Source organism: Felis catus, chromosome F1 (assembly GCF_018350175.1).
Source record: "Felis catus isolate Fca126 chromosome F1, F.catus_Fca126_mat1.0, whole genome shotgun sequence".
Taxonomy (NCBI): Eukaryota; Metazoa; Chordata; class Mammalia; order Carnivora; family Felidae; genus Felis; species Felis catus.
The window spans coordinates 38,010,831-38,026,007 of NC_058384.1; the positions used below are offsets into that span (position 1 = coordinate 38,010,831).

The 15,177-nt window shown below is 35.1% G+C and overlaps 1 long non-coding RNA gene across 3 annotated transcripts in view; it reads right to left on the bottom strand.

The window, feature by feature from the left end:
- LOC109495685 overlaps positions 1-15,177 on the bottom strand; it is a 401,491-nt gene that overhangs the window by 195,987 nt on the left and 190,327 nt on the right. For all 3 annotated transcript variants that reach the window (XR_006591602.1, XR_002151291.2, XR_006591601.1), the window contains exon 3: positions 7,159-7,235. This is a non-coding gene — a long non-coding RNA (uncharacterized LOC109495685). The remainder of the gene's footprint in view (positions 1-7,158; positions 7,236-15,177) is intronic.

Sequence of the window (15,177 nt, forward strand, 5' to 3'; positions counted from 1 at the left end):
TTGTCTGCTCAGGAATTCTCAAATCTGGTCTCCATTTTGTATGTAATTTTAACAAAACTATTAGTTACCGTAAATATCAATTCAATATTATTTTTTATTTTACTTGATAACTATCCATAGTCAATCAGTCTATCCACAAAATTCTTGGAAATTATCACAATTAATAGATAATCTTTTTTTAAAATTCTCTTAAAGATCGGCCAGTTACTGGATCACTAATTTGGTTTTCTTTCATACCTATGTGAACCTCAGTAATAAGCCATTTTCTGCTTATTTTCATTTCTTATATCTCAAGCCCTAAACCCACAGGAGGTAAATGAGTCTTAAGACTTTTGGTGCACAGTACGCATAAAGCTATGTGTGATTATTCCTGGATTTGCAAAAACCTCTGAATTCAGAGTCTCTAATCATCTTGAGTTTGAGATGATTTTCCTTAATACTAGAATTCTGCCTCTAATAAAAACATTTGTAAACATAGAATAGAAATTAGGGTAAAATTCTCCCTGATCACTTACCTAAGTATAGAAAACATATTATATGTACTTCTATTACTTAGGGAAGGTGTGCACTAGGACAGTTATCTCTATCTGATTCCTTTGGCCGGTGCTTACTGAGTGGTAAGTGCAGGACATTTAGGGATATTGAAATTTTAAAAAGTATTTTTTAAAATAGCAAATCAATAATCACAAATTTCAAAATGTCACTAAAGAATCGAGTGCAACATATTATTGTTTAAAAGGTCACATTTGCAATTCCCCAGACACATCTACATTTTATTTTATTACAAATATTAGAATAAAGTGAAAAAGGATATTTTAGATTTGATTTATATTAGCAATGGTAGCTAACACTCTGCCAAGAACATAGAACACACTGAAAATACGGTTAATTTAAATTTTCAGTATAATTAGATCCTTTTGGGTCTCTTCAGAATTGCCTGCATGAGAAGTACTTAATGTTTTTGAAGGGGGTCAGGGAGGACTAACAATGTGCATTAGTAACTAAGAGTTACTGACAGAAGGAGTAGATGAGGTTTGTGTATAAGCATTTGTGGCTTAGTATTTTCAACTAAGCCAGGAAAGAAATCTCTTTGATTTAACCTCAAACAGAAGTTTTGATTTTTAATTATGATAATGATGTTATTTAAATTAGCTTCAAATATATTAACACATATGCACCCTGTAAAACTTCCAGGAACTATAGACACAAATGCTGATAACCTTTTCCATGATGTGAGATGCCTTTCTGCTTCTCATTCAAGGAGAATCTTCCACAGCAGAGTAATAGCCTGAGCAGATTGCTCAGTTGTGAGCACATTTCTAGAAACAGCCAAACATGGGTACATATTTCCTGGAGCAGATATGTATTCATACACTGAATGAGTTTCAAAAATGCCAAGTTTTAGGCAGCAAAAGACATCACTTTGTATTCAGAAAAAGGGGAGGAAATTTAAAATAAAGGAGATTTAGGCACTAATGTAATGCAAAATTTGAACATGTGCAGACTTTGTTATAGACCGGGTCTGCACTTCATGGTATGTTTAATTAAAGAGAGGAAACTTTAAAGGCTGAGAAGTTAAAATTCCCTGAAAGTATAAATGTCTCTTTACTGCTTCTCTGACCCATGAATGGTTTTATATAAGAACATTAAACATTTTTAGGAGCACTTACACATTATTTACTTCTAGAAAGTTCCTAGATTCCAAGTTAATAACATCCCATCCATTTATATATGTGTGTGTGTGTGTGTGTGTGTGTGTATAATTAACATATATATATATATTTTTTATTTAAAGAATTGGACCAAGGGCCAGCCTGTGGCTAAATCTAAATAATGTGACATATCAAAGAATCCATTCAATCCTGGTAAAGTTGTGTGACACAGTCAATTGCCCTAAGTAGGCTGCTGTTACCCCCAGTTGCTTCCCCCCACAAGGAGCTCCTCAGAGGAGTGAGGATATTGGCAAAAACAAAACAAAACAAAACAAAAACAAAAAAAAACCTGTTTGGCAAGGTAAAAGGAAGTCAGAAATGAAGGAAACCATAAAGCAAATACGTTAACTCCTTGAGTCTTATCAACACCCAGGAAAGTTTATTCATTAATTCAAAGGATCTGTCAAGACCCTGCATTGCCTATGTTAGGAAGTTCCAGCTCCTTGGCATGGTATTCAAAGCACTTCAGCATTGTCATGTCAAGCTAACTGTACATACTTATTCCTCATCACTCCTCTCTTTAGACCCCCCCACTTCTCAACTTTTGGATGTGGTGGGACGCAGTATGTCAGTTCACACACCTGTGAGATTTTTTTCCCATTCGCTGGCCTCTTCCTGAAATGTTGTTCCCACCCGGACATCTCTGCCACCTACTCTACACTCTTATAAGCCAAGATCAAATTTTACCACTTGATGAAAGTTTCCTTGAAATTTAAGTAACATTAATCATTTAGTTTTTTTGTGTAGTATTTAATATAGCACTCGTTACCCTTTTCTATATTTATATTTTTTCTAGCCTTTTCTGTAGAGGGCAAGGATATTATATTAATCATCTTCGAATCCTTCAAATGTGGCCAAGTATTTATCAAAGTGCTCTGAAAGGTATCATTAAATTGCATATAAAAATAACACAAAATATGTTTGAAAAACATTCTATTAAACAATGTTAAGCAGGTTTATTTACTACAGGACTTTTTAGAATCCCTAACATGCTAACTTAAATTAGTCTATCCCTAGTGTACTTGGTAGCATAATATACTGAATATCACAGTTATGTGGTTATGGAATCCTATGTAGAAGATATTTTTCCCTATAGAACATATTTTTGTAGTCTTCTTAGCACATGGCAGATACTCCAATCATGTTTGTTAAATAAATGAACAATTATTTTTACATATAAGCCATCTACTTTATCATAGAGTTCAGATTTCTCTATGGAAATAAAATGGCTCAGTGGTTAACCTATTCACTTAGAAAATTACTATTTCTGCCTTTTCTGGGAAATGGGATATATGGCAAATCATATAACCTGTCTACATCCTTATTTCCCTATGTTTGAAGCAGGTAATAATCACCTTAATGCTGTTTGGGAATAGTTTAGAAGCACTCTACTCTGTTGAAGTACAACTCGTAGTGAAGACATATGATTATTGAGTGAAGCCATTATAAAAAAAATAACAGCTTGCTTTGGTATGGATAAAAAGACCTGGTCTGTGTCATTTCGTCTGAGATATAGTCAGTATTTTTGGCCATAATGAATAAGCCTTTCATTTTGGTTTAGCGGTAGTTCTTATATAGAGCAAACCATTTCCTTGGGGGGAAAAAAAAAGTCTCCTTACCCTAAACTGTCTACCATAACTAATTCTTTCAAAGTCACTGGAAAAAATAGACATATTTTCTGACTTTTGGTTTCTGGCTCAAGATCTCTCTAAGTTCCCTGAATATATTTAATTAAAACCTTCATATAAAAATCACATGAAACAGATTTTTGAAGCCCTATAATCTGGGCTATTTGTAGGAGCCGTCACCTTGCTATAGACAGACTTCTTTTGGTGGAAAAATCCTCTTAACCAATTGCCAACCAAGGGTCACTTAGAGCTATGCTGTGCTTAGTGTTTCTCCAGGCCCAGTTTTACATTACTTCTTGTCTCACTGTTGGTTTTTCTTAGACTTTTAAGCTAGCCATTAACCCTGTAATTAAAATGCCTTTTAAATAAGGAAAACCAAACCATCTTATTGAATCTTTTTGTATTTCTCACTCTACTACAAATTAAATGCATATTTCTTTGTGTTGTTGTTTATAGAAATGTAATATTTTATTACTTCTTAAATGTATATTTCTAACTAGAAAGATTAAGCCAAGTATGACTATTTCACACAAAGGCAGCTTGTTGACAAGAATACCTGACCTTGGGATATTTCAATTCCCCACCTGGAGGCTAAACTTCTAAGTTGTTGACCTGCTGTCATGACCTTTGTTCTCTGCATTTCCTGGCAAATGGTATCCGTGGGGAATAAATGTTGCAACAAAATAATATAACTTTATTATATTTGGTGAATGTGAGGGGAGGACATGTGAAACCAACATATTTCATCCATAGTTACTTAGCAAAAATTATTGGATTTGGGTTCATTGATTTATTCAATAACTATTTACTGAGGGCTTATCCTGTGCCTGGCACTACTGAAGGCACTCGGGATACAACAATGAACCAAACTGATCCAATCTCTTCTCTGAGGAAACTTATATCCTACTCTTTTAGCTCAGTAAAATATGCTTCCTCTTCTCTTCCTCCTCTAGACCTAAGTATCCCTATCCAACTTTTTGTTACTGTTCTCCCATAAAATTCTTCAATTTTCTGTTTGCTTTGAATAAATTCAACTCTGGAATGAGAAAAATATTAATGCTAAATTCCATGCAAATGAGCAAAGACTCAGGTGATGACTTAATGGGGGGAAATAAAATGAGTTCACTTCACTTACAATGGCTTAAAGTTAACCTGTATATATAGTAAACTCATATACCCGAGCATGATCACTAAAATAAATATAGCTTATACCCAGCCATCCAAATATTCCACAAAAGATGACCCTTTCTGACACTTTCATTCAAAACTATTTCCGATGCTTGCTTTAACTGATTACTCATGTATAAAAATACACAGGAAATTAGGAGTTCATACGGTATAATTTTGCCTCAGATAAATCCCTCTAGTATTGGCTCTGAACCTTGCTACCTCACAACAGAAACTGTGTTAAAGGAGATTTTAACAACTTGTAGATTTAGATTCGTAATTTTAGAGCTGGAAGAGACAGTAAGGATCCTTTATTTCCCATCTCAGTTATCTTTCCACACATGTCCAAGCTGTTTCATCTTTATTCTGAACTGTTCTCTATCAACATAGAAAATAATGTCAATAAAACTAACAATTCTGACTCCTCTGTGAATCTCTGCAGCAGCCTATTATGATCAACCACTGGATCACTTACATTAGATCAAACATATTTTTTATTTTTGAAAATATGTGGAAATCTAATTCCACAGAAAGATAATGAAGTTTATTTTCCCCACATCTGACAGTGATTTCTTCAATCTACTAATTACATAAGCTGTTCAGTTATTTAGAATTATATCTTGAGATCAATCCAAAGCTTTCACTTTTTTTTCTTGTAAAGGAATCTCTCCCTATCTTCCCAAACTCTTCTCTTTAACCCCCCTAGAGGGTCTAATTCGCCTTCTTTACAAGTATCTTCCCCACTAGTCTTCTCCAACCTCAAGGATGTCTGCCTAACCAATTACCCCCACTTCTCAACTACTTGACAGCGATAAATAAATGCTTTGATCTATCTGCCTTTGTATTTGCTAGGAAACTATCACACTTCCTTTAGAAAGTATAATTAAAGACTTGTTCCAGTCAAAATAAAAGATTCCATAACAGTTAGTGAAAGGAATGTAGGGGAATCCATAATTGGCTGGCTAGTAATGGAAGGAGTGAGTCTGGGTTGCATGTGTGTGTGTGTGCACGTGCGCGTGCATATGTAAACGTTAGCACCTTGCAAGTTGCTTAAACATTCTATTACAGATGGATGGAAAGGTAAATGGCCTTTGGAGACCTATATATGTGCCACTTACCTCTGCACTGCAGAGGTAGACAACACTGCAGGCCTGCAATTTTCTAAGGCCGGCCTCTAAGTAAACAAAAGCAGCGGTGACAGAAGTGCCTAGATTTTGGATTGAAGATGTGCCAGAGGAAGAATGGATGGGAAGAGTGTCACGTGTTCATCACTCTTGTGTGATCAGTTCTTACTGTGGTACAGCTGTCTCAGGTTGGGTTCTCTGGAAGCAGATGCTGAGTTTGGGATGCACAGTGTTTATTACAAACATATGTGACAAGAAGGTAGAAAACCAGGATCCGGCAGGGAGAGAAATCAAACTATTCTAACTACAATGTGGGCTCAACAAAGCCTCTTCCAAACCTACCCAGTGCACCCACCCTCTGTTGTAAGAATTGTGTGTTAGAATTTCCATGTTGGACTGGAATGGCTATGCCTTTATATTCATGGCCCTCTTACCCAGTCGCTAGATTCTGACAGCCCTGGGGAGGAAAAAAGCTAAAAAAAAATGGAGGCTGTGTGCTGGCAGCAACTGGGCAGCACAGTCCTTCTTTGAAGGGAAATCTGAATGGTACATTTCTGTGTCTTCCACAACATCTAAGAGAAACTGGGTCTAAATCTAGACTTACATGCAAATAATTTCAAATAAAGAATGTGTCTCCAAGCTTGTCTCCACAAGTGGATCCAGTGATCATTCCCTAATGAAGAACTCTTCTGCACAGCCAGTTAAACAGTATAAGTAACTGATTCAATGGCAGGATCCGAAGGACCATGATCTCTCCTGCACATCCTTAAAGCTTGCAGCTTCTACATATATCCAATAATTTTGCTGCAGGAGCACAATGGGCTGTCAACCTTAACCTAGAGTTCTCTTGACTCTTAAGTATGTCTAAGGGAAGCAGTCTTCCTATTTGTTTCTTATTCATTTATGCAATAACTCCCTTATTTATTTATTTTTTAAATAATTCATTTGTTCACTCTTCTTTTTGCCTATTTCAAGAGTGCATCGGAAAAACCTGGAGATCAACCTCTTTATTTATAGATGCCAGAAATAAAAATTATGCAAATTTACCCAAGGTCTCAAAACTAATAACTATCTAAATTATTACCAGAAGGTTTTGTGTTTTGACTCTTAATCCATTGTTACCGGAACTAATTCCTTCCAGAGTCTAAAACACTACTAAACTAAAATACCTTAAATTGAAAATATAATCAAATTCACTCTATTCGACATTATCTTCAAAAAATTCCTTACCATACGCAGTTTAAATCAAAGCCATAATTTATCTTCATATCAAGTTATTTGCTGTAATAGAACAAATATACTTAAACATACACAGAGACTTATTCAATGTGTACAATACAGCAGTTAAATGCATTATTAAATCAACCCTCTTAATTTACTATGAATATATCCAAACAAATATACTGAAGAGCATTATGTCATATTTTCAACCATCTTGACTACTACCATAAATTGCCATGGCCAAAGTGCTTGACAATGACTTGGACAAACATAACAGTAACTGAATTGATTGTCTTGGCCACTTACCAGTCTATCTTTTTGGAACATCCAGCTCCCTGTAAATGTGGTCTATATACTTGATAGTTTAATTGCATCGGTTCGTTCTAGGAAGAAAGGTATGTTTGACCTTAGTTCTATTTATTCATATATCCTAAGTAAACTAAAAATATTAGTACTACTAATTTTTGTACTACTATTTTTGAACTTTCACTATATGCTAAAAGTTGCACCAGATTATATATATATGTGTGTATGTATATATATATATATATATATATATATATATATATATATACACACACATATATATATACTTATATATATAAGTAATAGTACATTTAATGTATATTTATATGTGCATATATAGTACATTGGGATCCTCACTCACATCTTGGAGATGATTAACTGAATTTGATATGATATTTTGCCTTAGGGAGCACATCATCCAAAGTAGAGTTATTAAAGAAACTTATGTTCTTGGATATCCTGAGTACTCAGTTCATAGCCATATATGGCTTTTCCTGCCATAGAAAAGATAAAATATTTTTGAAATAATAAGTCAACTTGGGAAAATAGGTCTTATAAAAATAGTACTCCTCCATGACTATTTCTTTAAATGAAAAGTATTGCATTAACTTGCAAGCTAATTGTTAGAGTCATCTATAGCTTGATCCCAGGAATGTGACATAGCTTCGTGTGTGGACAGTGTAGGAATTACCTCTATTGATTTTATTTTTCAAACTTAAAATATTAAAATCTCATTGTACAGATAAGACATAAACAAATGAACATTTTGCTAAATAAATAGCAATAGCAATCAAAATAAGAATAAAGAAACTAGTGTTCAGATATGGGTGGGATGGACACGAGTGGCGAGCAGAGACAGTTCAAAGGAAAGGAATGAGTATAGAGTGAAAGAGAGAGAAATCATTGGAATAAACTGGTCTCAAAATTTTAAGAAAAATTTGAAGGTGTGGATAAAATTTTGATAGGCAAAGAGGACAAGAAAGGTGGAATGAGGCCAGAATAAAGAGTCTTTTCAATATGAGGAGAACTTTTGACTTCACCCTCCCTAAACTAGGAGATATTAAATGAATCTAAGTCGGACTAAAATTATCAAAGTAATAGAGTAGGAAGTTTATTTTGGTAACAGTGTGAAGGATTGTCAAAATGGAAGAAACAGGAAATTTAAGTTAGAGTGGAAATACTAGACTGGGTATAAGAAATGATGGGGCCTCTCCAAAGTGAGTTCTGGGGCAAGGGTACAGGTTTGTGAGACCTACAGATAAAATTACTTCTCTAAATGTTAACCTTTTGAAATGCAAAGTACTATTGCCTTAGTGGTTCTCAAGCAAGGACAACTGGCAATATCTGGAAAAATTTGGGTTTGTCACATCTCAGAGGCCACTACTGGCATCTAGTGGGTAGAGGCCAGAGATGCTGCTAAACATCCTATAATGCACAGTACAGCCCCCGCCGCCCCCACCTGCCCAACATCAAATTATTTTCTGGCCCAGAATGTCAAGAGTGTTGAGGTAGAGAAACCCTGACTTAGAGTGAGATGGTTTACATTGCTGTCCTTTGAACTGACTCTATTTGCTGTGTACTTTTTCTTCTCAAGAAGTTCATACTTCAGTAGAAGCATAAAATTATCTTGCTTAATAGGTAAACATTTCATAATAAATTCTAATAGAAGGAGAGTGCTTTTTAAATAAGGAATTACTGAGTGACATAAAGAAAGAATGACTTTTCTGGTCATCTTATGATGGTCACTTCTCATACTAAAACATCTCAATGACATTATGTAGGGAAAAGGCATAAAGAAGAGGAAATCTCAGCTATGTTTGTTCTGTAGGAACTGATCCATCCTCTATTTTTAACACCAAATCAAATGCCTTTAGCAATTCCACCTTAAACATTACCCAAGAGCCTTGATAGCTAAGGAAAGAATAAGTATATTGATGGCATTACACAGGTTTTTGGTGCAACGTGAGACAAAATGATGCACTGGACCAAAGGTTTATTTATTTCTCCAAAGTCAGTCCCATTCATAGATCTCTCGTTTGCCCTTGTATCTTCTCTTTCCACCCTCCCACAAAAATTTCCTAGATAAAGTACAAGAAAGAAATTAAGAAAGATCTCGGTTAGTAGAGGTTGTGTTTCTCATAGGTCAAGAAAGTCCCAGGTCCCTTCCATTTTTCTGAAACCTCTGCTATATTAATGAAATGAAATGAAATGAAATGAAATGAAATGAAATGAAATGAAATGAAATAACAAATGCCAAGACACGACTACTAAAAAATATTTGTCTTTTAATTTAATAATTTAACAAATTGCTACTTTTTGCTAAAATAATATAATATTGTTCACAGGAAAATTAGATTTATGAAAGTATTAATTAATAGTCTATCTCAAATAGTATGACTTAATAATAATGAGACCCACTAATTATGTCCCCTAATAATGAGACAATGAGACCCACTGTTAAAGTTGTACAATGAAAAAATTCTTCTTTCAAACCTGACAATATGTCTCTGGAATGTGTGTATATCACTTGGAGATAATATCGAAATGTCATTAGTTAATATTCTTCCTACCCAAACCCTCATGGGCTCTGAAAGAAAGAGAAAAGATGAAATAAGAACTGGGAAATGGCAAATGGGAAAAGAGAGAATGTGTGGCTGTATACTAGACTTGAAATGTGTGGTAAAAGCATAAGAAAATCATGTTACAAAAAAAAAAAAAAGGTAGATATCAATCATCACCAAAGTGGGTGTGGATGGTTTAATTATATAAGGAGAGGGAAATTCCAAATTGGAAAAAAAAATCAATTTGATTATTAGTATAAATAGTATTGCTCTTTTATTCACTTAAACTGTTTTCCTTTTCTGAATTACTGTTTTATTTTCTGGATTACTATGAATGGTGACTTAAGTACTAATAAGACTTGTGAGCTTTCCCATTTTCATAATATTTTTCTAGTTCTAAGACCATCTTTCAGTCCTAGGCATTCAAAGTATAAAAATCTTCCTTCCCACTGTAAGCTATGGCTGACTGGAGGCTAATTTTCATAGTATCGATTTGAAGCCTGGCTCCCTAAACCTACTGATTTGAACAGGCTATTTTGCTCCTTGTCCAAGAAGAGCTTCTGCCAAAAACTACAGAACCTCTACTGTTGCTGTTGTCCAAGTTTCCAATGATTGATTGGTTCATTCATAGATTTGCGCATTCATTCACTCATGACAAGTATTTACTGAGCACCTACTATATGTGTCAGACAATATGCTATTTCAGGACACAAAGATAAATGTGTCACAAAACATTTTGCAACATAAGTCACACAAAAATAAGATATCAAAATACAGTCCTTGTTAAGTGTTGGCCTGAGTAGACATTAGTAACATCAGTGGATCTCTATTCACCATCTTTGGATGTGGGTCATTTGTAACAAACTTTCAATGGGTCATAGTGAAAAGTAATGAGATTTTCATAAGGCTAAATACATTAAATTTAAAAGATTGTCCTTTATTTCGAGATTATTAGGTACATTGTTTCTCTTTTGGAACATTAAATTTATTTCATTTATTAAATAATGGTGACAAGAGATAGTAGCATTTTTTCCATTGTTTTCTTTATTTATAAATACTTGTACTTGACAAAATAAAAGTTGATACTTTCTGTTGAATGGCATTTTCTGTTGTTTTTTTATAATTGTGTGGGGCATGAACTCTTAGTCTGGGAAGTACTGATTTATACATCAAGGTCAGGCCCCAAGGCTTACATAAACTCTGGGAACTTATCTGTTGTATCCAGCTGACACAGTAGATATTTACTATTCCTGAGCACTGACACACTAAGTCCTGTCCACAAGTGTGATTACACCTTTTGGTTCTCCTGGGTTTTCAGAATATAAGCACATCTTTTGTCCTTCTAATTTACTTCCTGTAGGTTTATTTCCAATTCTTGTAGGCAGGGACTGTGTTTATACTCTATATAGTAAACATCTAAATTAGAAAAATGACCAATGAGATTTATTATAAGGAGAATGTAATATATGCAGGATCAGCAAATTAAAAGTAAAATAGGAGATGATATTAAATTACCCCATTTTACAGTCTCTGAGCTGTTGATGCCAGTAGCTGTACATTTTACCTGAGATTCAAAGAGATTTAAACAATTTGTCTGGGGTTTGAAGTCTAATTACTGGAAAATTAAAAGCCGGTTATGGTGATTGTTTTCTTTCTTCCATCCAATCACGTATAAAGCCCTGGTAACCGATCTTCTCAAATGTTCCCCCTTGCTTACCTATCTTACTCTACTCCACCGTCAATACTCACACTGGCACCTTCACCCTCGGGGCCTCACACTGTGTACTGACTGTCTCTCTCCTATTTGCCACCAGCCATGTCTATGTAGTCTGTATATCCTTCCTCCAACTTTCTTTTAGATATCTGTAAACGTGTCTCCCGCCTCTTCAGAGACTTTAAGGACTCTCCATTGCTGCCCAGATGACATTTAATCTCCATTGCCTATCATTTAAAGCCCTCCCCAGTCTACACACGTTTCTGAACCTCCACCTCCAACTAAAACTTCTCTCTGTCTCTCTGTCTCTGTCTCTCTCTCATATATATATATGTGTGTGTGTGTGTGTGTGTGTGTGTGTGTGTGTGTGTGTGTGTGTGTATGTTCATTGAAAGAAGAGTGGAAAAGAAAATAATATTTGTTGAATGTCTACTAGGTGCTAGACCAGTTTATACACATTGAAACATTTATTCCTCACCAGAAATCCATGATATGGCTATTACTACCATTTTGCTAGCAGATGAGGAATCTGGGGCTCAGAGACTTTCCAGAATATGTGAAAGTTTTAAAAATAATGAGTAGTTGGAGCTGAGATTCAAGTCTGTCTGCCCCTCAAACTTCTGCTCTTTCCACTATTCAGTACACTGTTCTTTTAATTTAGGAAATAAAAGTTTGTTCCAGCCTGAAGTAATTACTAGCACCAGTTGGTGAACAGGGACCACTTAGAAAAGGAACTGAAAGTTTCCCTGCAGCCTCTAAAATCACAGCAAATAATTGGCTATTCATCTGCCACTGTTGGGGGCAGCAGCTCAGAAATTCTAATACTTGACTGGGGAATCTTCGCAAGACACAGAGATCTGTTACCATTTCTCATATTGTTTTAATGTGACATTTTGGTACCAGATGAAAGGAGCCTCACCAATCGCATTTTCAATTGCTGGAAGCTCACAGCCTAGAGTGTGAAAGCACCTAACAGCCACTTATTTAACCCTTCTCTAAACAAATGAAGCCAATGGGATCTGGTGAGGTGAAGTAAATTTCGTAAGGTCACACAGCTAAGAGCTGACCTAAGACCATGTCAATATGAAACTTTCCTGAAACAGAGACTAATGAATGACCACCAGATTGCCTTGTATTATGTAGAACATAAGTGTATGTTAAAGTTTTCTAATCATTTTATTATTTGAAAGTTTAAAGTGGTAAATACGCTGAGTGTTGACAAAGATGAAAAGCTGTAATACTGAAGAAAATTAATTAAATGCATTTGGAAAACTAAGACTGTTACTTGAACAGGATCTTAAAGAAGTATAGGACATGTGTAGAACAAGAAGAAAAAATATCTGCATGGTGCCAAATATCCCTCCTCCATCCATGGTGACAGCATTAATTTTGACCCTCTTTTTCTGTTGAGATCTCATATGGTTTTTGTGCCCTCTTTAGCACAGACAGCACTCCAGGTAGCCAGTTATAAGTGAAGTGACTTGGCATGTAAGATGAAATCTATTTTCATCACTGGGCTACCCATGAGAGAAAATGGGCCAAAAAGACATCAGCTTGGGAATACGTGGGCCATTCAATGGGAGAATGTCAACCAGGGTTCCTGAGGATAGACCACAATTAGCATAGTATGGACTTAACAGGAGGGAGGCTTTGACAAAAGGCTTAATTGAACTTTTATTCTTTGATAATGTCTTTCCCTTATTCTAAGTCATCTCTCCTAAAATCTCCTAACATATTTTTGAGGAATGTTTGAATTCTTGGACCATTACCCTTTTTCCCTCAGTGAAGATTTGGTTTCATCTTTCCCACTTTTTGAATGAGGCAGTTCTAACCATTTGAACATGTGCTGAATGATCTAGGTGGCTCTTGGAATCACTTACAAATTGAAGCACTCAAACAATTTTACATCAATCTATTTCTCAGTGTCTGCACATGCCCAGATGTCTGAACACAAGTAAAAGGCTCTTTTTTTTTTTTAAAGAGCATTTTCAGCAGCTTCAAATTTCTATGCATTATACATTCTGGAACCCTAATAACTTCCAAATTGAAGTACTCTGGAAAATTTGAAGAGGTTGAATAATTTCAAATTGCCCTGTACATGACTCAGAGCTTATATACTTCACAAACTGGAGAACCCTCTCAATTTTGAAGCATTTCAATAATTTTAAATCAAAGCATGTGTATCTCAATTTAATTTTGTATTTGAATTTTGACTTAGAGCTACTTCACATAGGCCAACTGAAAAATAAAGACAATCTTCATTCCGAGACATTTTTAGTAATTCATTTTGATTCTGAAGGATGTTTTTAGTTGTGTTTCTCTTTTCTGTTTGTGATTGAATCAACATAGCAAAAGTATCACAGTTTGAAGAGGTATGTTTGCTCCCCAAACAACTTAACCTTGACTATGTTTGCTACACTTGAATACGAAAATGTTAATACAACAATGTGACTTGTTCAAAAAAATTAAAGCCATGTTACCATTAAGGCTAACATTTGGCTGTTGCACTAAATATCACAACTGGCAAGATTTGACAGGAACAAAAAAGCTGAGCCTTGTTCTTAAATTGAACTAGCTATGATAACTAGAGATGGAGAATAGGAAAATTCAAAATGTGTGGCACTAGACAAGCTTTTATTTTTAAAAGTAAAAATTGTTGAATTTAGGGTAAAAAGGAGCCCCTGAGGTTACTTATCAAGTCTGCAGGGTTATACCCCATGCCTAAATGAGTGAATAAAAGCTCTGTACATTGTAATTTGGAATGCACTAAATTAGCCAACCTCTCACTCCCTCCACCCCCTAAAAAGTAAAGATGTTTCAAGTAAAAGCAAAAGAGTCTGCCATCAAATCTCACAGAATAACTCCATGGGAATTCTCCACATGAAAGATTACAGGATATGACCTGTACGATACATCGCCCTACACAGTCATAAATTAAATTTACTGTAACAACCATACAAACAGAGAGAAAAGAATCACAGAGCCAAAGAATAAAAGCAAGACTAAAATTAAGAGTATTGATCATGTGCCTCAGAAGTGAGAGCACAAAACCATAAAGTGATTAATAGTATTATTATTAGAGGAGCTCACTCAGTCTCCTATATTCCCAGCAGAAAATTAACATTGGTAAATGTTCTACCAACAACAATTTTTAATATATCTTCCAAATGTTTTGGCTCATCTCATTGCTAAAGCATAACCAGAAATAAGACTTAATTCAATATAAGGATTTATTTAAAATAAATACGTGTTTAAATTTCATGCACAGTAGAGGAAAAGCCCACCACAATTCATCAAATTCTGTAATTTTTTTTTTGGTTGTTTTCCTTTTATATGGAATTTGTAGACGACATAGTGGAGTTTTGTCTAAGTAAACAAGAGTAAATCAAACCCAGACCCCATTCCCCAAACTGAGAAGATTGGAAAATGTCCTTTCCCACCCTGAGCTCTCAAATGAATGGTCATGGGTGCTTCTTAGCAGCTGGGACAAGGGGAAAAAAAGATACATGGAAAGTATACTTCTGTTTTAAAATAAAAGTAAAGACTTGATTTTAAGTAGAGGTTAGGGTCAGGCCAGGTCAGACATTTGATTCCCTGGGTCAGGCCTCTTCAGTCTGTGACCTACCAAGAGAGGCATCATGTTCTAACTCTTCTCTGACAAAGGCAGCAAAAACAAAGCATTTTAATACAATCTGGACTAATTAGGCTTCCAAGTTAGAATAAAAGGACACGTTAAAAAAAAAA